The 26,278-nt window shown below is 29.3% G+C and overlaps 2 long non-coding RNA genes across 2 annotated transcripts; one reads left to right on the plus strand and one right to left on the minus strand.

Annotated features, from left to right (window-relative positions):
• Positions 1–3,572: 3,572 nt before the first annotated feature.
• Positions 3,573–25,998, minus strand: LOC148271533 (uncharacterized). The gene is made up of 2 exons (XR_015825070.1): positions 25,952–25,998; positions 3,573–4,030 (listed from the first exon to the last, which is right to left on the minus strand). It is a non-coding gene; the product is annotated as an uncharacterized LOC148271533 (long non-coding RNA).
• Positions 21,022–22,276, plus strand: LOC148271534 (uncharacterized). The gene is made up of 2 exons (XR_015825071.1): positions 21,022–21,413; positions 21,495–22,276. It is a non-coding gene; the product is annotated as an uncharacterized LOC148271534 (long non-coding RNA).
• Positions 25,999–26,278: the final 280 nt, after the last annotated feature.

Genomic DNA, 26,278 nt, shown 5'->3' on the forward strand with positions numbered 1-26,278 from the left:
TATACAGTGCCGTGTGGCAGTGAAAATAGTATGATGTCTACGTGGCGACGAGCGCTGGCGCCATTTATTATAACATTAACTTATTAACTGTAGATTAGCATTTTAACTGGCGGATTTACGTTCACTCGTGTGGGGGGGGTGTACTTTATTTTTGTTCTCATATATTTGTCATCACTTATGGTCCTATTTAACACTTTCACCTACAATACTTTAAGAATATTTTACAAAAAAAACAAAATCGGTTCCTTCTGATTATGTACATTTTCGTATAACTTCGTAATACACACGTTTTGCCTTGAAAAACATCATCAAACTCCTAACACTATCGAAAGGTTTAAAAATACTCTCGAAAAACAAAAATACCGTCACGTGCAGCAACATAATTTGCTTATTTGAATTGGGGGCTAGGAAGCGAGGTTTGAACGGTAGAAGACACGAATAATTTAATTCTAATGGGTGGGTCATGTTTTTATCTATCATTTAATATCTACAATGTGTCCAACAAAGGAGTAGCGCACTTAGGGGCTTATTTTTTTAACAGTCACTCAAACTTCGCCATTCAGCAAACATGTTATGCTCATTTATTATTATTGCCACCTAAGCTCGTGTTTTTATTTTTTTTATTTTTGTTTTTTTACAATAAACATAATAATAAAACAGAGTATAAAAAAATAAACAATAATTACGTAGCAATGAAATACATATTAATAGAAAAATAGTAAACAAAAAAATTCCACAAAGGCATGGCCTGTTCGTGGGTATACAAGAAAATGTTACTGAATTTTTGTTCCTATAATAAATAATGGACAGTTATAATATTTTTGTGTAACATAAGAAAGAAAAAATAAAATATTCTGTAAAAGATAAAATGGTATTTTTTTTATAATAGTTAAAAAAGGAAATAAAAATATTTAAAAAAAACACAAAAATATTCCTTATTATACAGGGCAACAAAATAAATCATAGAAAAAGAGAGTTCATATCTTTAGTTTGAATCCAGGATAGTGCATGTTTTTTTAAAAAAGGAATATTTTGAAAGTTTGGAATCAATGAAATATTCTCAGTAAAAAAAGGATTAAAAATTTTAGGAGGCCTATAAAATATGCATGTCTCTGTGCGAGCCTCGTTTTACAATGTAGTATTTTTAACACACGATTCCTTCTTTGACATGATCTTGAATTACTTGTTAATAAATTTTGGTCATTAAATACACATTTTTAAAATTTAAAAAAATATATTTGTCTTAGATCTAAAAGTTAAGCTTCTTGAAACAATAGTTCCTGGCTGAGAATCGATTGTTACATGAATAAACACATTTAGGGGAAAGTGTAGAACACACCACGTGATTGGCCCAAAACAGTGAGGCACTAAGAGTCCCTTTTGCGATCTTCTCGAGAAAATCTTGAAAAACGGATACTGGGAATGAGTGGTTGCAACAAAATCGAGCCGCGGCACACACATTGCGAACTGCAATAACGGTTTTGGAGGAATACTTCCCCGGGCGTCTGATTTCTTTGAGGGGCGATCATCAGTGGCCGGCGCGCTCACTCAATAAAGCCCATAGTGCCTTTTTAATGGGGTTATTCTAAATCTTTTGTGAACACCGATCGTTAAAAGACCATTGTTTAACTGAAGAACAGTATTTGTCAAGTAAAAACTAGTATACTCATCGCTATACTGGAAAAAGTTGACCGAAACTCCAGAATTTGATTAAACTTTTGTATCGCCAACGCGGAGCGCCACTTGTCGGAAAAAAAAATAAAACAGCAATATCTAAACATTTTAATATTGTAGAACAATAAAACAAAAATTAAAATAATCAGTATAATACCTTCTGTTTTATTGACCTTTCAAATCAGCATATAACGTTTTTACACCCTTAATATTAATGAATCTAAACAACAAAATCTCTTATATTTAATTTTATAAACAATAATATTTTATGAAAAAGAGTATTTTATAAATAAATGAATAAGCGTAAATTGTTAACGAAAGGGGGAAAAAATCATATCTTATGTTGATGTTGATAAAATACTTTAAAAAAACATTGTGCAACGAAATATAAAATTATATGATAACAATAACAAAAAATGTAAACATCGTCGTAAAAAAAACTATTTCTTTCTTTTGAAAAATGTACACATTTTCATGGCACATTCAACAAAAATATATTCTGTTGTACGACATTTTTGCGGAAGGTAATATATGAATTTATTTTTTTTGCAATGGCATTCTTGGAATTCCATCGGTTATATTAATTGCTTTTACGGCAAAAGTGTAAAGATAGAAATACATTTTTTTACGATGCATATTTTTTAATCGTTGTATTTGTTAATTTCAATGCGATTAAATTATGCAATGTTTAGCAAAAAAACTTTTGTAATGGGCACTGTGCGTGAAAGTGTTACACGTTTACTTTTTAAAGGAATTCGCTTTCCCATTTTACCTAAAGGGATTATTAAGAAAGATGCACTTAGTACTTAAAACATGCTTAGTTTATAAGGATTCAACGAATTTTCAAGTATTTAAATTCCCATTTATTTTTTCAAAAACTGTGTTAGCAACTTCACAGTAAAATAGTTAACCATAATTAAGAACTAAATTTAATACTAACAATTTAAAAAAGACACACCAGATTGAATTCGATAATTCAGAAAAATATTTCTCATGATAATAATCTGCTAAATTTAAAAAATAAAACATTCAACAAAAAAAAAATATATAGTTTTTAGCAATGCTTAGTTTTATATCAAAGACAACGTGTAGTTACGTTAAAGTAAATAATTTTCAAACGAAAAAACAAACAATATTTTCAATTTATTCTAACCAATGTTTTTTTTGTTCAATTTTTATAGGGAAATATCACGTACTGCAAATACCGATAAAAATATATTATATGCATTTTGAATAATTAAGTGCATTTTCAAAATCAATATGAATATTGTGGAGAAATGTTTTCATATATAACTTTATTAAGGAAAATAAAAAAATATGTGTCACTACAGAAACACGACAAGTTTGGCATTGATAATTGTGACGTCAAGTCTTGTGAAGATTATGTTCTATAAAAAAATGAAGGTTAGGAAAAAAGTTAAAAATTAATATATGAATCATGACGTATAAGAGGCGTGGCCAGTGCAGTGACCGTTTTTGCGGGAATAATTATACAATAATTACAATTTAAAAAGCTTTTTTTATGATACTAACAAGTAGAAGAAAAAATATTTTAAACTCAATAGTATTTCATAGACCCCTATTACTTTAAAATTTCTAATTACATATACATTTTTCGGGGACAAATAAACAGTTCATAGTGACACAATTAGGAACGACCTATGCCTGAGAACTTGCCCCGACTCGCTAAAAAAATCAGTGTTGACTCGTGCACTATAAATACATGTTATTTTACAAATACGGGATTTTTATAACACTTAATAAAAATAATAAAAAAACTTACCATTGAATAGGACAGCCAAGACCAGTAGACAAAACGCAGTGGGATCCATGATGCTTCTACAGCAACGCAGGTTCATGTTTGAATATTATTAACTAAAATATTTTTTAATTATTAATTTTTAAGTGACTCAGTCGTTTCTTCTAAAATATTGTCTATTTAAAATGTAGGACATATTTTCTTTGCAAATAATTACTCAATGGAGTTACAAAAGCATAAAGTGTAACGTCTCCAATATTCAATTGACGTTTTTAAACAATCTCTTTTGTTTGTCCTAATTATGCATAGGAGTTATGAAATTGTATAAGAAAGTGAAGAGATGACAGATTAGTTCGTTTATTTTTAAGTGTTCTGTTCGGCTCGAAGACTTTTTTTGGTTGTATCAAAAGAACATATACTAATTCCCATGTGTTAGCATTAATTGAATGCCTTACACAATAAAATAGACACTTTCTCGTGTAATCTTTGACCCGAGCACTACTGTTCGCGTTCGTGACTTATTGTAGAGATTATACTAAAATGATAAGATTTAAATGCGGGGAAGAAGTCTTGTTCCTCTTAGAGTTTCTTGAGATTCTGAAACAAGAGAATGCAATAGGTCAATACGACATGATTATTTGACTAATAATACTGTGGAAGTAAGCATTACGTAAAATACTCATTTGTGTCAATAATAATAAGGAAATATCACATACTATGAATACCGATAAAAATAATTGAAATGGATTTTAAAAATTAATTCATACATATAAAAATCAATACAAATATTGAGGAAAAATGTTTTTTTTTTTTTTTTTTTTTAATATGCCTATACATATAATCGTGACGTCAAGATTAGTGACGTAAAGAATAATATACGACAGTTTATTTAAACAGTCATAAACGACGCCGACTGTCAATATTTAACTGAATCGTGACGTATTAGGGGCGTGGCCAATGCAATGAAATGTTGCAAAAAAAATATGATTTTCAAAAACTTTTTTTATGCTATTAATAACGCTCTCCAATAATTTTCTGTACTTCAAAAAATTAAAATAATGCGTTTCGCAATAAGATTTGTTTCTTTACACAAATATGTAAAACAAAAAATACAGTATGAAAGTAGTAAGTTGGAGCACCAGCAGTGCCCTATGCACCAATATTTAAGCATCAAAAATAACAATTTGGGATTCTAAAATAAAAAACTTTATCTGGAATTATTATGGTAATAACGCGTCAAAAGAAAACTTGAAATTATTTTTATATTAATAATTGAAGACAAATATATAGTAATGTTTATGTTGTCTATTGTTATTAATATTTTTTCATAATAAGGTACCTAAATATTGACAAAGTATTGCAAATTTCAAATGTAATTAAAAATAATTTCTAGCTCGATTGGGCAAGTTGGGCAATATCCAACCTGCCATATAATCAGAACAAAGTATTTTTTCATTCATCTTTGTTCAAACGTAATATTAAAGAGATTTAATTTATTATTCAATCAATAAATGTAGTAAAATAATTGAATTCCATAAATAAATTATCATGACTGATATATTTATGTTATGATTTTTTATCGTTTATTGTTATTCAAAATTGTTTTCCTAATTTTTTTTTAACTGGTTCAAAGTATTTCTAATACCAAATTATATTTTTTTATTGATAATTCTCTAACTGATAATATTATATTTTTTTACATAGTTTATCTTTTTTAGACTTTTTTAAAATAATTAATCGATAATATTGTTTTAAATGCTCTGAATTACTTGTAATTATACTTACATGTATGTTTATTTAATTGTAATTGTAACTAATATGTAAAAGGCAGTGCCGTTATATAAAAAAATAAAAAAATAATATCAAATAAGAGAGTTGAAAGACACCAAGAGTTATTTACAATTCGCTCTTTGATATTATTCTTTCAAGAGAAAAATGTAGCAAAAGCAGACCTACATCTTCTGTTGCAATCCTTTTATTTTCATTTTGTTTTCTGCTTGCCAACTGAAAATACTTTGTACACGGGTATTCGTCTTCTGACTGTGGTTTTTCGCTATCTCTATTTACTTACGTCAGATGTTGTAAGCTAGTTCTTTTTGGCTTTATCAAGATTTGAAATAATCCTAGTTTAAACAACGTCAAATAATAAAAAATGCTGACTTTCCAAATTCGAAAAAAAAGGTTTACAAGGCTGTTTTACTGTTTTGCAGTATTTTTATCAAGAAAAAATAATATTTAAGTTTGTAAGTGAAAATTCTTGATGGAAGTTCATTGTAATTTATTATATAAATAAAACATACTTCAGAATAAAAAATATAATCAATTTACTAAAAAAAAAAACATTTAATTACTGGTCATAAGTTTTGTGAATGCCCAGATATTTATATTTCCTTCCATAAAACGTTATCTATCTATGTTGAAAAACGTTTATTTTAATGGCTCCCTAGGGGATTAAATCCACTCCGTATCTGCAAATTTTTGACAAACTCAAAATACTGTTGATTAAATTGACATAAATTACACAAAATGTAGAAATTTTATTTAATCGTTAATTTAAAATCAATCCAGGTTAAATTGAATACGATTATAACTGTTAAGACATGTTTAAAATGTTTCTAGAGTGAACTTTTTTTTTTCATTTTTGGTTGATAAAATAAGGTTTTATTTGTAAAATAATACAAATAAAGTTTCACGAAGCCAAAGACAAATAAATAAACAATAGTTTTTTTTTAATTTTGCGTGCGATAGGTATAATTCGGGTTTGATTTGAAGCTTACTATGCTAAACTATGATCTAAACAATGTCTTATCTTAACTTACCTGAAGATAATATATCGGTGTATGACATTGCCGCTACAAATCGCTAGTGGATGTTAATTTATCCCTGTCACATGTCTGCTAACCTGACGTCATGTCAACCGCGCTGGCGTTGTGTGACGTCACGTCACGCCTGCGTCACGTGACATTTCACGCTACGTATGATAACGAACTAAAATCCATAACTGCTAGTAATACTGTCTTTATTTGTGACAGTAATTGATGAAGCAGACGAGAGCATGAATTTACAAGACTTAAGGTAGTTTAATTTCAAACATTCAAGTTCGTTTGTGATAATTCTTGCTGAAAATTCATTGGTATTTATTGCTTAACTTAAATGCAAGCGATACTTAAGTCAATTAGGCAGGTCATTTGAAACAAGCGTCTTATTCAATCTTGGTCTAATAAAAAAAAAACTGATTTCACCAAAAATGTAATATACACACCTTTGATCAAAAATATACAACATGTTGCTCCCCAGGCATTTATTTAGATAAATTGTAAATCTTTGAAATCAAAAGCCTAAAAAATACAATTAAATAATGAAAACGAAACAAATAATTTATTCTCCACTTTAATAAATGCACTATTTTAGTTTAGTGATAACATTTTTCGACGTCTTAATTTATTTATTTATTCAATATACGTATTTTTAAACAATATACGTATTTTTAAACTTTTTTAATTTGACAATAATATACCACACATATAAGTGCGGGCATATTGCCTTACGACTGTTTCTTCCTACGTACCCAAACCGTTCAGTTTTAGAAAATTACAAGTAGCTAAACATATTTTTGTTTTTTATTTAAACAAAATATTTAAATTTTAATGCAATAATGTAACAAAATACAGAATATCATATTAAATGGGAAATTAAAACATAAATTAACTAAAAATATTTTTTTACATTAAGATCTCTCATTGGAGTGCCTCGTGCCGAGGAAAGCATTTTACATAATTTGGAAACATGCCTTATTTAACACAATAAAATAATAATCTCAAATACACATAAAATATTTAAAAATATATAAAACTAACAAAAACACCATAAATAAAAAGACTTTTCTTCCTATTTGGCCTGATCCACTTATCAACTCGTGAGCAGCATACCTCCATTATCTATTTTTAAATAGCTCAAAAGAAATTCAAATTGATAATAGCTGTTAGATTGGAAAACTACTAAAATAACTTGTCTGTCTAATGCTGACTTCTAACATAAGATATAAAAAACAGATGTTATTTAGAAAAACACCGCTTTTTAATTGAATTTAGTTGGTACGAGAGTAAATTACTTTTAAATTTTGTATATATTTGAATTAACACCTGGCTGAAAGAGTTGATCAGTAAATAACTTAAATTGATTAAGTAAATAAATTTAAAGCAATACTAATATTTGTCTAAATTATTGTAGACATGAAGCGATTTTAGCCCCTGGGGAGTTAAAATTATTAAAATATATTATCTCTTAATCTGTATTTATGTCTAACTATCTGTTACCTGTTTTTTTGGGAACTGTTTTTGTAAGCAAAAAAATTAAATTATTGCAACAGAGATGAAGAACATTTTAAAGAAGGGAATATATAAGCCGAGGCAATTTAAGGGCTTTTGGTCGGTCATTGAAGTATTGGCGTCCTGCCATCTTCACCTATTGAAATATAATTATCTTACTACGACCTCAGAGAACTGTATTAAGTCCTAGCCTAAAAAAGTTTTGAGAAAATCAAAATATTGTTGATACATCAACTCAGACTAAGAAATAGTACAAAATTGAAGAATATTTTCAGGCTTTGCCCAGTATGTGGGTTCAGTAAGATAAATCTAAGCCGTATCAATAAAGGATTCAGCTTTTTTATTTCACAAAAATCAACAAAGGGAAAATTTGAAGGAGTATGAATGTTAAAACATAGGCAAGATGGTGAATGTTACACAGCGTGAAAAATGGCCATTTAAACCAGTCAATAACAGGTCACAAGCCTTGTAAATGCCTAGACTTCTATATTCCGTTCTCTAAAATGATCTTTAACTCAGTTTTATCATAAATTATAAAAAAGCTTTTACACGCGGCTTTGCTTACTAGGGAAAAATTATTAAGGTATTTAATTAGCAAATATTCTATCGCTATGAAAGAAGTACGATGGTCCATTGGTCTATGGTGGCGGAACATTATAATTCTGTTCACAAATCTAAAATCCTACAATAAAATTCAATAAATAAGGTCTACATAAATCTGAACTTTATTATACGCACCACTCAACCATTCAAAACAACCGCACCCCTTAAAATTTTATATAATGCATACGTTGGCAGCCATCTTGAGTTTGCGTCTGTTGTTTGGAATCCTCGATATACAATTTATATATCACAAATAGATAGAAAACATAATAGATTACTTCAACTTGTGGATCGTAAATCTCTTACACATTTTGACTCGAATGAAGACTCTTCTTCCTTTCATAGTTTAACTTCCCTTACTAAACATAGAAGCATTTCTGATCTGTTTTTCCTCTTCAAAATTTTAAACAATTTGACCGATAGTCCATATCTATTAGAGCGTATTTCAATCAATTGTCCCGTAAAGTCAACACTACGAGTTCGTTTTTTTTTTATAATTCATTGCCCAAAAAAATTGTGTTCAAAACTCATTTATTTATCGTAGCTGCTCCAAATTTAATTTACTTTGTCTCCATGTAGATATTTTTAGTACAAAATTTTGTGACTTCAAAAAAAAACTTTTTGAAACACTGTAAAATAAAACATTCGTCGGTGTGTAATAAGTTAATGTTCCTGTAAATGTGTTTATTTTATTATTTAAAAATTTTGATTGGTAAACTATATTATGAAAATCCCTCTCCTTTACTCCTCCACTCTATTTCCTCATCCCTTAACCTTCTTACGAGCTTTTTTTTCTCATGTCTTTTGTAATATTTTTTTTTCTTTACTGTGTAACATGTTCTCTCATTATATTTGTGAAAAACTTTAATTAGATGTATTTTCTATTTTTTGTATTTTGTATTCTTATATAACAACTGCTGTTTTTCCTTAATAAATAAAAATTAAAAAAATGTAAAAGTAATACTTTTTGTTTTTTACGCGTGGAATGATGCGGAGTGGCTTTTTAAAGGTACAAATTTTTCTTTTTTTTGACATTGTATTTAGTAATGCATAAAAAACTATATTGGCCTATACTTTTGGTTTATTTGTAAATATTTATTTTTTGTTATAATGGCTGTTGTTTTTTTTAAATAAATAAAATAATAGAATTAATTAAATAAAATAAAAAACACTGAACTTCCTCATTCTATAAATTTAAAGAATTGATTTCAAAAATATTATTTTTGATATTCCAAGTTTACGCCTAATAATATTCAAAAGACGTTGTTCATTGTTGATTTATTATTTAATTTTTCCCTTGCGTTTCCTTTAATTCGGGATGGAAAATAAGTATGCTATTTTACTTACCAGCTCTCTAGCTATCCCTATACAAATTAAAGGTAGCTCCGTTGAGACGTGTATGACACACTACGATAGAAACAAACAAACAAACACTGTTTTACATTTATAATATAAGTATATTTCTCTTTTACATTTATTATGTGGGAGCATTTACATATATATATGATCATGATGTAATTCATTATTTTAATATTGAAAGTGTGTCTTTTATCCTTTTCTGAGATGCCTAAGACCGCTTAACACGCTCCACCAACATAATATTATTCCCTTATAGATTATTGACACAATTTCTACATACGCAATATCAAGCGTAATGGGGCATGAGTGTTTCCAAATCATAGAGGGAACTCGTCGAGAAACATCGCGGATATGACAGAAATAAAACAAGAACGTGTGTCCTATAAAACCGAGTTTAGTTTATGAAGACCGAGGTTTTCCAAACTATGTTTCGCAGAACACAAGTGTTCCACGTACACTGAATAGTTGTTCCGCAAATAAAACATTGTAGTAATTCTATACGAAAATAACTCTTTCGCAATAGTTTCCCAAAACCAGAAAAGACGATTCCTGGGTTCGGAATCCATTTTGCGTGACAAAAAAAGTAGGCTTGAGCGCAAGTGATTATTAATACCAAATTCCAAATATTAAATGTATTTGTAAATCGTTGGACAGAATAGATTCAATGAAATATTTGGGAATAAATATAGATGGGAATTTAAAATGGACTAATCAAATCGAACATATTAAATATGAATTGAAAAAGCAAATTTACTTTTTAAAAACAACAACAAATATAATAAGCCTAAAAGCACTTGTAAAGATATATTACACAATAACTCAATCAGTTTTAGAATATGGGATAATTGGATAGAGATGTGCAAATGACACACTGATCAAGCAAATAATAATTGCACAAAAAGCTTTCATAAAAATTATCTTAAAAGTCCCAATCAGAACTAGCTCCCTCGGTATATTTGAAAATCTTAATGTAAAATCTATAAAACAACTGTACATAAAAGCTTTATTAAAGCGAACGTAAACATTATTCTCTTCCTTCCGTAACAAATACAAGAGTTACTAAATACTCCACCCTGATACTGCAAAAAAATATAAATATAAATACAACCTTCGGTTAAAGAAGATTAGCCTACTACTCGGTTAAATTGTACAATCTACTTCCATTATCCATTAGTTAGTTCTCACAATTAAAATTGCTATTTTGAAATGGATATTGGAGGCGGGTTGCACATGGATCGATGAGTGGATCAAGCCAAATAGGTAAAATGTGTGTAATATTTATGAAATTTGTACTTTTTTTTATTTATTTTTCTTTTTTAAATTCTAAACATTTTTTTTTAATTCCCGCCAAACTGCAAAAGCAGTTTTTTTGCAGGGATTTCTCTCTTTAAACATTTTTGTAACACAACATAATAATGTTTTCATAAAATATTTTTTAAACAATCTTAAAAATATCAATAAAATAAAAGTTAAAAAAAATTAAATACAAGTAAATCAAGTCTTTTTTGATAACGAAATATATAAAAAATAATAAACAAACACTTTTTTTTGACACTGTTTTAAATTGTTTGGTTTCCCCATTTTTTTTTTTTTTTTTTTTTTACAGACTAAACTTAGAAACTTAGAATTCTATTGGTCTTTATAAATTATTTATGTTTTTTATGACTATTTTAGTTTATATTGTTTATTATATAAATGACAATTAGGTTAATTGGATTAATTACGTTTTTTTCTTGTTATAATAATGTTAACTTTGTTAAATAGCTAATTTAAGGCATGTTTCACATTTTGTAAAATGTTTCCCTCGGCACGGGATACCCCAGTGAGGGAACATTATTCTGTATAAAAAAGAATACAAACAATGTAAAAGTATAAATAAAATAAAACATAAAAAATAATAAATAAATTGATATAACCAATGACTGATTTGAAACAAAAAATTACTATTAGACAAATCAATCAAATGGTATCACGACGAGTTTGTTAGAAGAGTACCCGACTGTGTCAATTTTTATGTTCCTGATGGCTATCTCCGACAGCGTCAGCAGAGACTGTTTTACCTCCCGGTTTCCAGAACCAACCTGCCTCTGGTCATGCCAATTGGAAGAGCAGTCAAGCAGCTGAACATTATCACTTTAGAGATCAACATCTTTCACATTTGTGAAACTATGTTTAAGAGGCAAATACTCTCGCTATTAGAGAGTATTATACCTTTATAATGTCGAACAATTGCTCCAGGGTTCTTGGTTTGATATAAAGTTTCAATTTAACGTCTTAAATCCTTTGTTATTTGTTATGTTACTTTGTGAATAAATAATTTGAATTTGAAAACAAGATATATCTCATATTTTCCACATTGTTTCTATTTTGAGAATGTAGACATCACAAGACGCCCGCAGAAAACCCTATCGGCAGCCAGCAATATCGTTCGACAGCCTTCCAGGATGACGGAATTCCGCAGATGTAAAGAAGAGGCAAATTGGGTTTGGGTTCTCCTGAGGCATGCGCAGCACGTGTTTAAGCCAGGTGGATTGCCGCATTTTCAAGACGCTCCTTAAAAGAAACTGCTGCGTTCGTTCTCGGACTTGAATGTCAGTTATAAAATCAAACTTCCTTATTATTATTTTTATTATAATTATAATGATGCATTATATTTTTCTCAAGCACTTACTCTCAAAACTCATAACGAGCTTTCATTGTTTTATTTCCGTTTTCCACAACATATTTATGGGACAGGAGATTTTCTTAATATGCTGCAAAAAAATTGAAGTGCAAAAACAAGCTGGATGCTACAATAAATCTGTGAAAGCATTCAATTTACAAGTGCCTGATATCAAAATATTTGCGATTCAAGAACTCAAAATCATCTTAGTCACAGAGAATTTTATTCGCACCTACTTTGTGTGAATTGTTGCTCGTAATTATGAAATAAATAATTATTAAGGTAATGTTTTTTAATTTTATTTTTAATTTTATAAATTACCCGACCTGTGAACTAGAATTTTAATAAATCAGCAGATAGAATTCAAAAAGACACCCTTATTAGGCCCTTAAGTTGGATCCTGTTCATTGTCATAAAACAATAAATGTTTTTCATAGAATAGAATCCTCTCTTAAAATTCACTGCCAACAAAGGTCTCAATAATTTGTTTCACTCTGTTGCATTGAAATATTGTGTTTTGTATCTCTTTCAATTGATTTTAAAATGTACCTACACTTAAGATAATATTTATTTTTTTATAAATTATCCTTACACTGTATGATATTCATCAGTCTGATGATGCCCATTAAAGGGTGGAAGCGCTAATTGGTCTAACAAATAAGTGGTATTGTACCAATTATTTTGAATTTAAAACTTTTATGTTAATAATTGTCAATAAATAATTTAAATGAAATAAGTTTAAACCGTTAAAAATTTCGGATCTGCGAAGTGTTCTGTTGCTGAAAAACTTTAGGAAACACTTGATATAGTATACATACTACACATAATAAAAAATTATATTACCATACTAGAATTCATATTATTAAAATGTAATTAAATATCAATCTAAACCCCTAACAGCTGTAAAAAAAAAGATTGAATAAAGTTTCAAGCTGTAGCGTTTTCTTCAAAGTATAAAAAATGGATTGCACGTATAAAGTGAGATAAAACTACTTAATATTTTTAAAATGTCCGAATGTTTGTAGATAAGGGTAGATTTCACTCACCAGGGAGTTATTAAGATTGATTTTTTTTACAATTGAAAAAGAAAACGCCTTTGAGAAGGTCAAATGGTCTAGACATTTACAGGGCATTTGTCATTGTCGGTTTAAGAAGCCATTTTACAAACTGTGTAATGTTCTCAACTCTACGTATGTTTGAACATCTATATTCCCTTAACTCTTTTGTTGAATTTTAAGAAATTGAAGAGCTTTTTGACGCGGGTGAGATTCATCTGAAAACAAAAGGTTGACTATCTCTATTGAAATTTTTATCAATTGCACCGAAAAAAGTTACGTCAATAAAGTTTAACCCCTCAGGGCTGAGGTTTTTGTTTCAGTTTGAAAAAAAAAGTAATGGAGAAAACTTTGAATGGTCAAGGAAAAATTATGTTTATATATTTTCAATTTTGAAAACTTTTTACCGTTTCCTGAAAATTTAACAATTTAAGTAGCGTTCACACAATTACAATATTGTTTTGAATCAGCATCGAACCTATAGTTCTCGTGTGAACAGCAATTTGAAGGATAGGACAAAGATATTGTCTCCGAGATGGGAGTGCAGGCGTTCTCTGCATGACGATAATAGTTAGACCCCCCGACCGCGCGCGCCCGCATTGTCCTCGAGCGAACGCGCACGGATAGGGTAGTAGGACAATAGTCATTTGCTCCGCGCGTGCGTGTTGCTCCCGCACATTTTCGCAGAAAAAAAAAAGTATTTTATTTGTCCTCCAATTATCTTGGTTAAAAGAAACAATATTTTTCGTAAACTCACTCGAAACGCATGTCGTTTCGTATTTATTTTTGCAGTGGTTCACTCGTGAACTACGCCAAATTATTATCACATTGTCCTGTTGTGCGCGATATATATTGTCGCTGTAAGATCCAGTTTTACCTATAAAAATAATATTCAAAATGCCAGTACTTTATAAAAAGTGCATAGTTTGCAAGTTCCAGGTGATTTCTATTTAACTTAATACCAAGAAAACTACTGATTAGGTTGTATCATTGTTCAAAGTGTAAGGAAAATGTAAAGTTAAACAGGAACACAGCAAAACACTCGTTTTAAAACTCTGTAAACACCTTACTTGTTAGAGTTTGTTCGAAAAGACAAGCCGGAAAAAAAGACGCCAGTTTTTAATGGGTACCTTTTTTATTCCAGGTTTCTCCTTTGAGAAGAAAATTTAAAAGATATTCTATTAAAAGTTTTAACAGGACAAACTCGTGTTGAACTACAATCTGAACACATTGCACTGATTTTCAAAGGAAATACACAAATACATGTGTGTTCAGACTACCTTTACTCACATTTCAATGTACGTAAGCAAAAAATGGCGTTCATTATGTAAAAAAAAAATAAACAAACCATTATCCTGTTTCTGTCGCTATGTAGATGTAGACAAAGAAAATCAAATGCCACACTAATGTTTTTATACAGACCTCGTTTACTCTACATTAGTTCATATTCTCATGCACCCAGGGTGATAATTCAGGATTTTTATTTTATTTATTTTTATTTTATTTTATTAACATAGTGTTTTATAATATTTATAACACAATATTTACATCTATACTTATTATAACATTATTAATCACTATTATATACTCATTTTTTTTCATATTATTTAAAACAAACACTAATATATTAATATATTAACTTACGTATACGCACTACTTCTAATATATCTAACCTAGTAATATTTAAATAAAAAAAATATTCTTTTTTATAGCTATTGATTGTTTATTTAAAGGAGTTTATATAATTTTAATGACGAGTTACATGAAAAAGAAAAAAAAACATAGAATATATAAAAAAAACATAAAATAATAATACATGCATACTTAAATTAAAATTTAATGTAGTTTTTGCACGAGTTCAAAAAAATTCTTTATATTTAATTTTAAAAAAAATATTGATATATTATTTTTAATAGTTTTTAGTTCATTGGGAAGATAATTTTAATTTTTACACCTTTGAAGACAAAGCTATTTTGACCAAAAAAGTGCAACATTAAATTTGATTCCGATCAATGAGAAAGTTCTGTGTTATTTATGTTTTTTTTAATTTGTTAAAAAACTTTTAATGTGAGCCAAAATTAAAAAAAAAAAAATAGTGTATCGTTTTATCAGCGCTATGATTTTATAAAGTTTTCTATAACTGAAATTACTCCGCGTGTGAAGTGTCAAGTTCTCTTCCATTTCGTCCAAGACCAACAACGACAAAAGTATGTAAAATAATTGACAATCTTAAAAAAAATGCATCACCAGGATATGATAAAATCAAACCTACACTCATAAAAAATCTTAAGATATATTTAGCCCGGTCATATCAAAATTAATAAACGTGCATATAAAGTTATGAATCTACCCAGAAGAATTCAAAACTGCAAAAACAACTCATATATTTAATGGTGGAGATCAAACGGAACATAGTAACTATAGACCAGTGCGAACGGGGAGTTTTTAGATTCGTAAGCTGCAAAATTTCTGATAAAATGTCTAAAGCGGTAGTTTAACACATAAAAAAGGTATATTTTATATTTGATAAATAATCTTTAACAAATGGCACTAGCAGCTAATAGTTTCAGTTAACATATTTTCTAATTTAACAGAAACATTTAATAAACAAAAAAATAATTTGAAAAAAAACAGCCTACGAGGACTCGAACCCCTACTCATTCTTCGAATTTCATGTTTTGCCTTTAGCTACGCAAGCTTAGCTAGCTACGTGATCCAGTAGAAATAGTTTTGGCCGATAGAGGTGTGGCTTGCTCGCTGTATGGAATATTATGTAAATTGTTCAATCCAAGAAATTCAATGTATTATTATTATTACTGTATTTGTGATATATTTTTTCCTAATAATAATGTAATTTTAAACATTACTTTTGATGTCAAAAAAATATGGTAAGCTGCAAATAATTCGTTATTGGGGAGCTCGCCCCTGCTATAGACCTATTGCAAATTTAACTGTATTTAATTAAATCTTTGAAAAGTATATTCATAAACGATTTATGGGTCATATAATTTTTTTTAACATAATATGCATAAACCAACATGGTTTTCAAGAAAAAAAAGGAACCGGAACCGCCCTTGTAAATTTAATCAATTATATTCAAAGAAATGTCGATGCTAGAATTCCAACTACAGGAGTAATATTGGATTTAAAAAAAAAGCTTTTGATACGGTACATGTTGAGACCATGATAAAAAAATGAAATGATATTGGAGTACAATCTCAAGAATGCAAACTTTTAAAATCAAACTTAACAAATCGGAAACAGTAAACTTTTGTAAATTAAAAAAAAAATTCAAACAGTAAATTTTGTCCCCAGAGTTTTGAGTCCCAAAAGGACCTATTTTGGGTCTACTATTGTATATTTTAGATATTAATGACTTGCCACTGTACGATTTTAAAGGAAAAATTATTATGTATGCCAACGACATTAAAATATTCTATAAAATCAAACAGACGTATTAACAAACAATGGACAAACAGAAACTCACTTACAATTAACGAAAAAAGTTGCAATATTATCCATTTTGAATCTAGAAAAAAATATCATAAAGTAGATGCTTACATAAATAATTAACGACTTACTGAAACTGAACATGTTAAATACTTAGGACAAACAATATACAAACAATGGACATGGACAAATCATATTAACAATTTAAATAGCAAAGTAGCGACATTATCAAGTCTTTTTTTTTTAATCGAAAACTTTGTTCCAAAAACGGAAAAAATTCAAATATACGAAGCCTATGTAAAAACCAAAATATGTTATTTGCAACTACTATGGGGAACAGGAAATCAGTTTGACATAAATAGACTACAAAGACAGCAAAATAAAATATTAAAGTTAGTATATGACCTACCCTATCTAACAGCAACTAAAGAACTTTTTAAACAAACTAAACAATTAAATGTAGCTGAACTCTTTAAACTAGAATCCTAAAAAATATTCATAAATTAGCCACTGATGTAAATGTAGAGGAAAAATTTAAACTTGAAAAAAACTGTAGTAAACAAGAACCTTATACGAGAATATCAGAAAAGATCATATACAACCATCTAAAACGAGAAAAGGACAATCGAGACTTATAAACCGTGGACTAAAATTGTACAATAAACTACCAGAAAAAACTAAACAAACGACTTAGACAACCTTAACAAAAGATGTTAAAAATATTATTATTAACAGTAGAATGTGAATTTCAAAATTAAAAATATTTTGTTAAATGTAAGTAACCCGTAAGGGTTTACAAATGAAAAATTAAAAAAAAAAAAAAAAAAACTAAAATAATCTACATTATTTTCAATTTCTTCTTTAAATAATAATATTTAGTCATCTTAATAGTTTATTAAAAGGTGAACAAGGTACATTATTTTAGCACATATATATTTATAATGAAAACGATTCACTTCATAGCATCATTGTTATTTCAAACTAACTTTTAAAACACATTATTTATTGGGACTATATATAGGTAAATTAAAATATTTTTGTACAGGCATAAATTATTTACCATGGAATAATAATGGGGTCACAACTCCCGATTTTAATTTAACTTTACCGTGATGTATCATTTTTAAGTGTAAAAATGCTGCTGCGTTCACCAAAAAACAGGATGGGATCAAATTTCATGTGTAATTAGTAAAAGCATGTGTAAGTACCAAATGCATTACTCAAATTTTTAATTATTTTTCCACCTGTCAGATTGTCAAAGAAAACAAAATGGATATTTCGTTAGTGTTTCCAGGGTAGTTTATTTATTTACGATACTTTAATTCATATAACATTGGTTTTAATTGATTAAGTGAAATTTTAGCTTCCCTGCTGGTGAAAGAAGGAAAACGGAGTGGATAAAAATAATACACAGAGTGCGGCGAGGTGAGTTTTGGAAACCATCAAAGCGAAGCATAATTTGCTCAATGCATTTTGAGGATAAATGTTTTTATAACACAAAAGGTCATTTATCTAAATGTAAAACTTTAATGATTAGGTCTGTTTCTTATTACAAAAAGCTTACTCAACAAAGGAGAAATTAAAACTATCGGGTAGACTGTATTGATATTTTATTATTAATAACGTGCTATTTATAGGAACAAGTAAATTGGTCAAATATTTTATTGTACTCTTCATTAAAAAAAATCTTTGATATCTTTTCCTCTAAAATAGTTAAAATGTTTTTTTTGGATGGGGCATAAACTTTTGATTTCTTTATCTTTTATACAATATTTTTCGAAACTTGACACCTCGGTATCTATCAGAAAATTAAGTTTACTTTTCCAATCATGGACTAGCATTTTGCTCATCCAATGATAGAACTAACGAAAATTTGACCTCTCGGACTAAACAACGCCGTGGTGGACATTTGACCAAAATTATCTTCAAAACATAAAATATTATTGAACATGACATAAAAATATCCGTTTTATGTAAAATAAAATTATTTTTAGTTTTTAAGCTCAAAGTTCATTCATTCAATTACTCTTATTAAATGACCCTTTACTTATCTACTCTGTTGTGTCAATGTTTCCGCGGGTACAATTAGATTTAGAGAAATTAACGAATTGCTTTTTATTAAAAATATAATTATCTTATATTAGCATTTGTGTTATGTTTATATTTTTGGTGATCTAGCAACATTACGCGGCGACTTCGAGTATGCTCGCAGTGAAAGTGGGGCAGAGTGGGAGGATTTTTGGACACAGTCCGACGTTTTCAAATATGATTCCTTCTGGACTATTCTTAATTCTATGTATGATTTTATATTTTATTACTTTTTTACTATGTTATATATTTTGTGCAAACTGGCTCATGCCGTTCATAAATTAATAAACATTACATAGCAGTATTTTCATTCTTTTTTTGATTTGCAGATGAATTACACTCCAATTAATTTTGTAAATTGTTATAGTTATGCGCAATCAATCAAATCGAATATAATTTGCAGCAGCGTTGGATATCGTTTTAACAGGATTTGTAATTGCTTTTAATCATGATGAACAGAAGCCCTACACACGTAGGTACTCAAAGTAATTTTAATACGAAGTTGTATCCCAATCGAAATCAGCGAAATAATAACAGATTGTTTTGGGAAAGGAACACTCCGTATTCATGTAGCACTAGAATGTGTTCCAATCGTTTTCAGAAATCTACGCTTTAATTAAGACGTTTAATTAACTGAGATTTAGCAAAGAGAAGAGAAGAGAAATTCAGGTAAGGATAAACAAAGCAATGAACTACGTTTCCCATACTCAAATAACTATATATAATATACACTAGTGATGTGCACATACATACTAGTATTGGTCTATTTTACAATCGGTTTGTTTTATTTTTTCAATTATGTATAATAATACACGCCTGGTAAAAAAAAATTTTTTTTTTCACATTCTGCTATCGGAATATTTAAAAGGGACAAAACTAATTTCGTATTTACATTTTAACTACATAAACTGATTAGAATTTCATTGTTTTTTAATATACGGCAAGCAAAGAGTAAAAAATATAAAGATGCTTGTCTCGTGCACGCGGATTTAACTCCTCGTGAGAGATCACATACTGTATGGATATTTTGTACTGTAATTCACGTATGTAAATTTGGTTTCTTGGCTTTTTTTGGAGAAAAAAGATATGCATATAACATATAATTTGTAAGAAACTATTTATTGTTTTAATTCGTGGACACTCAAGTTTTCTATATCTAAAATTGATTAAATAAATATGAATGGACTTGTTTAATATTTTATGTTATAATAAACAAATTGAGTTGTGGTCCCGTGGCTAGTGTCTCAGACTGACAGCTCAAAGATTCGTGGTTTAAATTTCACTCTATTTCAACTTATTTCCATTTTCTAATGTTAAGTTATTTACAATTTGCTGAAAATGGTCATAAAACAAAATATTTGGGTAAATCATAAGAATGAAAATATGTCTTCATACTATAATATTTAAAAATATATTTAAAATAAATACTTCATGAATATGTAAAATAAAAATGAAAACTACCTGTCAGTCACACATAAAAAAATATTTATTCGCTTCAATAGTAAATAGGTATCAAAAAAGATAATCGATCACAATACGCATGTAAAAACAAGATGCCCGTTTTTCGTTCATTCATTTGCGTCACAACATATAAAAAAAATATAATATATTAACGTCCTTGCGATTTATCCATTTACTCGACGGCGGTCATAATCCCTGCAAATGCCAAGACTTCCATATTTCCTTCTCAAAAACGTTTTCTCTCTCTGTTACAACCAATTTAGTAGCAGAATTGATCGATTGTTTAAAAGTTATTCGATTAATTAAACTGCTTATTCACTTTACTATTACACACCATTGCTCGGCACCGAGTAAAACCTTGTAAGATCCATTCCCTAATTATCATTTGAATATGGTTTGGATTTTCGTCTCTAGCTTGAGCTTACTTACAATTCAAAAGCATTTATTGCAAGCAAGAAGGCGCTTTAAGAAATCCGACCACCCTGAAAATGTTACGGAAATTCAAGCCTTATTACTTCAGGTAGCGTGTCTCGAAACTCTCGAATGCAGCCTGAGGAATATTCTAGTTTCATTTCGATTCGATAAATTGAATTTGACTTTTTGTAAGAACCATGTCGCGTCCCGCGACAAAAATAATTATACCTATAAGATAATCAGAACCGTTATAGTTTAAAAGTAAAATTGAATATAGAAAACAAATCAATCGCGTAAATAAACGCTTTACCCGACAGCGGTCAACAGACATTCCGCGGCGGTCACGTGATACCTCCCACCACACTAGTTTTTTTGAATACAGGCCCGTAGCACTCGCCGCTGGCGAGCCGGCCAGTTGCAATCTGGTTCGCGAGCAGTGTCCACGCCGCGCTAGGCCAGTTTTCCCTCGCAAATAACTATGGGAGTTTTGGTATAATTCCCTATGCACCATGTTGAGCTGTGCCCAAAAAAAACTTGTATTCTAATCAAACCAGCTTCCGGTAAGTCTTCAACAACTTTCGAATATATAAATCAACTTGTTTCGCTTATACAAATTTGTAATTTTTCATTATTGTCCACAGATCGGATACGTATGATCATTTTAAGCTAGAATCCATTATGACGGCTGTTTAGCCTTATACACCACGTAACAACTAACAAATCTCCATTTAGTAAGTACAGTATACAGCACGGAACTGTTGTTTTTTTTTTTAACTTACTTTCTCGAGCCGTTTGTAATGAAATACATTTTTTTGTAGTATGGAGAGTCAGGTTACCCCGGAATCTCGCCCTTGAACCTGAGTTGTCGACATTTTCTTTGATTCATCCTGCAGAGGCGTGACTCAGCAGTTTTTCTCCCCAATGGCAAATCGACACAGGACGCCATTTCTAGGATCCTTCGTAATTGCTGGTGTTCCTAGTACTTCCTTCTCAAGTAAAATAATATAGAATGGTTCGAATCTCTCAGAGGATTATGTGGGTACCTCGCGTGCATCTCTTCATAAAGGTTGGTGGAAATATACTTCGAAAATTAGTGACTCCTAATGTAATACTACAGTGAACTAATGGATACGCAGGATTATTCAAATCTTTATCCTCATTACGGGGAACCGCTGCCCAAATTATTTTCGGTTCTAGGACACTTAGAAGTAATCACATTGTAGGTTAATTTCGAATCCTTTTAATAATGGGCTATTTTCAATTTTAATTCTTACTAGGAGAGATCTCTGCTCCAATTATTATTAATCCTGTTTACTATAATTAAGTTCCTCATAAATAATTGTTGAACATCTTGAGAAACATATATGTCCGTTGTCTGTAAAACTATATTTTACTGATTTGTAATAAATAAACTTGAAATGAACCACTTTATTCTGTCTTTTCCCACCGTTGTTCACAACCAAGCAAGAGATTCAGTATTTTATTAGAATTTTGCAATAATACCTAATGGAAAGTAACTAAGGACCCATGTTATTCTTCAAGGAACCTTGAGATCAAAAAGAACAAGTTCTACCTGAGACTATTAGCCGCAAGGTAAGATTTAATATTAAAAAAGAGTATGACAACCATCAAATTGACATTACATTTTTACTGGGTATATTCGATTCTTATAAATTGCTTTTCACATATACTCAGAAATAATAAAAATAATTTTATTAAAAACTTGTAAAAACTTGCTTTTATACTTTGATTGCTTCTTGTGTTTTTAACTTTTTAAAAATATCCTCGTATTACGGTCCTGTGAAGTCGATACACATGCAAAAATTAGATATTTTTAATAAAAAAAATGGGAAATTATTCGAGAATTATCACAGACTACGAATATCGATAAATACATATGAAATGGATTCAGAAAAATTAATGGTGTTTTCAAAATCTATGTGGATACTGTGGAGAAATGTTTTCGTACATAAATTCAAAAAATAAATTTTAAAAAAACATGTCCCTGTAAAAACGCGACACGTTTGGCATTGATAATTGTGTCAATATTTGCGACGATGTTCTATAAAAAAATAAATAGTTTCAAGCAAAGTTAAACAAACATGAATCGTGAAGTTTTAGGGGCGTGGCCAGTGCAAGCACCGTTTTCGCGGGAATTCAAAATCACAAATTCGAGAATATTTTTTAAGATACCGATAAGTAATTTAAATCAAATAAAAATTATACAACACTGTTTGAGTATGTCCAAATGCTTGCAGACTGGCTGGATTTTCTCCCTAGGGAAATTTATTTTGAAATTTATTGAAATTGATTGCAACAGAGAGGAAAACATTTTTGGGAAGGAATGTGGAAGTCTAGGCATTTACAGGGCTTATGACCTGTCGCTGGTTAAAGTGGCCACTTTGTAAATGTTACACGACGTGTAAAGTGGCCACTTGAACCAGCCAATGACAGGTCATAAGCCCTGTTAATGCCTAGACTTCCATATTCCCTTCTCAAAAATGTTTTCCTCTCTGTTGCAATAAATTTAAATAAAAACTATACATATTATGTTGATTGCAAAAACGGGCAAGTTTTACAATAAAGAAGAAAATAAAAAATAGCGTGATGAAAGATTACTGTATAAACCTGTTGTAAATTACCCGAATTTATGACAAAACGTAATTAAATGTTTGTAAAAAAAACACGTTTCAATCAATAAATAATAATCATCTCATAAATTTAACTGTAACTTAATATTAATGCATTCAATATTTTATTAGTCCATGGTTTCAAAAATATAGTATTTATAAATTACTGTGCTTTATGTAATTTAAAAATGCAACTGATAAAATTGATTGAAAATTACTATTTGCGAAGCTTGAAATTAGTAATTTTATAGACGCTACAATCACTTTGCATTGGAATAAATTATGAAGATTTAAAAAATATCATGTATATTTTTCGCTGCCAACACATATATTCGTACTAAAATGTATTCGCGGCTATTGAATGCATTATTGTCATTAAACCCTTATCTGAACGCGGAGGTGCATAGGCTACTACATTGTAAAGTAAAATGCAGCGTATCTCGATCATATGTTATAGTAAGGTAAGGATCAGTCTTATGGTTCAGGTGCCAGTCTAGTGACAATGAAACATTGCTGTAAAATCCACCTTATAAACAAGATTTTATGTCAACTCTACCAGAAATTGAACCCAGGACCTTAAGCATGGTAGGCAAACGCGCCAACCATTTAATTACGAGGCGGACTTTTGTCCACTAGATTTTTTTTTTTGGATTTTTATCTGATAGCAGCTTCTTTTTATCTGAACGCAGACTCAAAAACGCTCGTTCAGGATTCTGGTTTTATTTGACTGTTTATATTATTGAATATTAAAAGCATAGTTTTTGTATTTCTGACGAGGTGAATAGATAATTAACCAAATGTAGGACAGGGATGTCTTTGAATTTACAGTGCTTATGAATTATTGTTGACTGTTTAAAATACTCATATGAACATATAAATGCAGAAAGCAGCAAGCCATTGAAAAGTGAAACTGATATAAAAACACTTTTGTGAAAAAAAATAATGATCGAATTTACACAGCAGTTAGAACGTTATTTACTTTGACGAAAGATATATACTGCATTCTTAAGTTTTTCTTACAATAAAAAAAAAAATATATTTGAACAGATTTAATGATTTTTTAGGTCTGGCTGACGACACAACCTAAGATATACATTTTGCAGAAAACAGCCTGCCCGAGTCAAACTCCGATGTATTTTGTGTCGATTTGTGTTGAGATACTTAATTGAAAATAACCACTTAATTCATTTGTTATAAAAACTTTAGAAAATATTTTATTTTGTGATAAAGGAATTTTGGTGTTTTTATTTAGACTGGCTGACCACACAACCTAAAATATGCATTTTGAAGAAAACAGGAAGATTAACAATTGATTGATACCTCATTAAAATTTTGAATGTACAAGGTGACGTTGTGTATTTAACCGTTTATTTTTATTACAAGTATTTTGAAAAAATTGAAATGAATGAATTGATAAAATGAAAATACTTAAAAAGAAACAAAAGCAATAATTTAAACTAGCTAATGACAGGCCATAAGCCCTATCTGTCAATCTTTTACTGCGAGTATTGAACCGTTTATTTAAAAGTAACCAATAACTTACTTTAACGATAAAGATTTAATCTTGGTTTTCTAATTTCCGTTTATGGTCTGCAATGTGCATCGGACTTAACTATGTAGAGCGAACGAAGAACGGAGCAAACAAAAATCGACTTTACGGCTTCATCAGTTAGGACTGTTATAACTTGACTAAGACGTCTTACTTAATTTAGCCAACTAGAATTTAAACAGAGTCTAATTGAAAAAAAAAACCATATACCATTTATGTCTAATAAGTATATAAGGTTTACTAACTTGCCTTCAAAGCTTTGAAGTTTACCAAATCTTTGAAGGCAAGTTCTGGATTATGTTTCCTGGATGGAATAAATAACAATATTAACAACTTCACTCTGCTGAAAAAATATCTAATAAATAAACAAAAAAAAATGCACGAGTTGTAGATGTAGTTAAGACACAATAAGAAAGTTCACTGGCTTTTAAAATATTTTTTATTTGTTAAGGGTACCAGAAAGGTTTCAACGGCCGAAAACTGGGTGAGATTTGAATAACGGTTGTGGATGAACAAATAAACAAACATACATTTTATTTTTTTAATGCATTCTTGATAAACAAAAAAAAACTTCGAAAAACACGAAATTTCCAAAAACTTTACAATTGAGAGGCATATTGATATCTAAAGGCGACAGCGCAACTCGCGAACTGCTTTTTTTTTATTTTTTTATATTTTCTTAGCGTTTTTTTGTTGGCAAGATCTTTTCGTGTAAAAAGAAATCAAAATCTATAAAAAATCGTTAAAATTAGAGCAAAGGTGGCAAAAAATCAAAAAATTAGATTTAGATATTCAGGAGCAGAGTTGTGCAGTCAATCGGAGTTGTAATTGTCAAAGAAGTTGAGCTCTTTTTATTTATTTGTATTTCGTATTTTATTTATGTATTTTAATAAAAATATATTGTGATAATGAAACTTACACGATGATTTTGATGATATTTTGATATCCGGATACGATTTCATATCTGAAACAAGAAATAAACTAATTATATTAAAGCTGTTTTTAATAAAAAATATGTAATACACCAAATTGATTACGGAACTGGTGGACTGTATATAAATTGAACGTGTTCCATACTATAGATCGATTCATCGCCCATGGCTATTAAACAATGGATGGTTTATGATTTCTCCGCTGTTTTTAAGTCAACGAAATATTATAAAGCTAAATAGTCTAAACAACATAAAGCCGTAAATTTAAATTTATAAAATGATCACGTTACATTATGATATTTTTATTAGTAAAA

The sequence above is a fragment of the Micrasema longulum genome, unplaced genomic scaffold, assembly GCF_059751315.1.
Source record: "Micrasema longulum isolate JH-2025_06_02 unplaced genomic scaffold, ASM5975131v1 h1tg002819l, whole genome shotgun sequence".
NCBI classification, from domain to species: Eukaryota; Metazoa; Arthropoda; class Insecta; order Trichoptera; family Brachycentridae; genus Micrasema; species Micrasema longulum.